Source organism: Palaemon carinicauda, chromosome 26 (assembly GCF_036898095.1).
Source record: "Palaemon carinicauda isolate YSFRI2023 chromosome 26, ASM3689809v2, whole genome shotgun sequence".
Taxonomy (NCBI): Eukaryota; Metazoa; Arthropoda; class Malacostraca; order Decapoda; family Palaemonidae; genus Palaemon; species Palaemon carinicauda.
Genome location: NC_090750.1, coordinates 5480257 through 5482485, shown reverse-complemented (window position 1 = coordinate 5482485; position 2229 = coordinate 5480257).

The window sequence follows — 2229 nt, the reverse complement described above, 5'->3', positions numbered from 1 at the left end:
CTGGTTCAATTAGGATTTTAGACAAACTTATTTGGAGAAGCAGTAGGCCTATCATCTTTGGAAGGGTAGCAGATCAGATTTGACCTGGAATAATTGTACTCAGCTTAGAGCATTTGCTCAGAGAGTTTATGCTTCAACTGAAAAAGAATACAATAAAACCGTAAAAGAAACCATTTCTGGTATAACAAATCAGCACTCTTTGGTGTAGATGCAACAGTTCCTCCTTTACTTGAACCAAATGGCTCTGTCACTCACTGTCCAAAGGAAAAGGCAACTCTGTTGGCAGATGTTTTTGACAGTAAACAGAATAATAAGAAACTTGAACTTCCACATTCCTGTTTTCCTGCGGCTAAACTGACTGGTTTAGCTATTCGATCTCCTGATGTTAAAGCTCTGTTGATGGATGTTGATGCTTATGGAGGTGTAGACCCAAATGGTATTTTTCCTTAGTTTTCTTATAGAATGTAGATTTCTTAGCTCGAAAGTTAGCTTTTATTTTACGCAAGTTAGCAAGAGGAGGAGCTTTTAGCACTTGTTGGAGGATTGGTAATGTTACTCCACTATGTAAATGTGTTTGTCGTAGCTCAGGTCCAACTGAATTCCGCCCTATTTCCATAACTCCCTTATTATCAAATGTTTTTCATAACATCTTCTGGCAAAAGGTCTTAATAGGTTTGCAGAAGGAAATCATCTGTTCCTTAGTCTGCGATTTGGTTTTTGTAAAGGTCTTAGAGCAGGTGATTCCCTAACAATCTCCAATGCTCTACAGAAAGCCCTTGATTGTGGTCAGGAAGTTTGTATGATTCGCCTTGATTTTAGTGTTGTCATTAACCACGATAATCAAGATGCCCTTGTTTTCAAACTCAAACAGTTGGGAGTGGATGGGTTGTTTTTAAGCAATAATATTGACCTTTTAAAAAATAGATCGCAAAGTGTTGTTGTTGATGGGCACTATAGTGAGTAGAGGAATGTGATATCTGTTGTTCCTCAGGGTAGTTTCTTGGCCCATTACCTTTCATACTATATGTATATATATATATATATATATATATATATATATATATATATATATATATATATATAGGTTTGTATATATATATATATATATATATATATATATATATATATGTATAATATATATGTATATATATATATATTATATATATGTATATATATTATATATATATGTATATATATGTGTATATATTTATATATATATATATATATATATATATATATATATATATATATATATACACACATATGTATGTATATCGTGTATATGTATATATATATATATATATATATATATATATATATATATATATATATATATATATATATATATATATATATATATATATATAAATATATATATATACATATGTATATATACCGTATATATACATACATATATATATATATATATATATATATATATATATATATATATATATATATATATGTATATATATACATATGTATATATACCGTATATATACACACACACACACAACATATATATATATATATATATATATATATATATATATATATATATATATATATATATACTGTATATATATGCATGACATGTGGTTTGGTCTAGAAATCCAGCTTGTTGCATATGCAGATGAGGCTACTCTCTTTGCATCAATTCCATCTCTTGAATGTAGGTCTGTGGTTGCTGAATCCCTTCATAGAGATATAGCTAAAATTAGTGCACTGCGCTAATTATGGCGTATGAAGTTGAATCCTAACAAAACTCAAAGTATGATTGTGAGTAGGTCAAAGACCGTAGCTCCTCAACATCCTAATCTCAGCATTGATAATGTTTCTTCTACTTTGCATGGCTTAAATTTTCAGGTGTGTTTCACGATAGTAAATTTACTTTTGAAAATGTTGGTGTTCAATCTATTCTGAAGAAGCGTTTATATTCTTTCATTATACCCTATTTCGAGTATAGTTCTCCTGTCTAGTGTTCAGCTGCTGATTCTCATCTTAATTTGTTGGATAGGAACTTACGGTCTATTAGATTTCTTTTTCCTGATCTAGATATTAATATCTGGCACTGTCGTTCAATTAGTTCATTATGCATGTTACTTAAATTTTTTTATGATTTTGACCATATTTTACATTCAGATCTTCCCGGACAGTTCAATCCCGTTCGTAATACTAGGTATGCAGTTAATTTTAATAGTAAGGGCTTCTCCATCAGGAGGATCAATA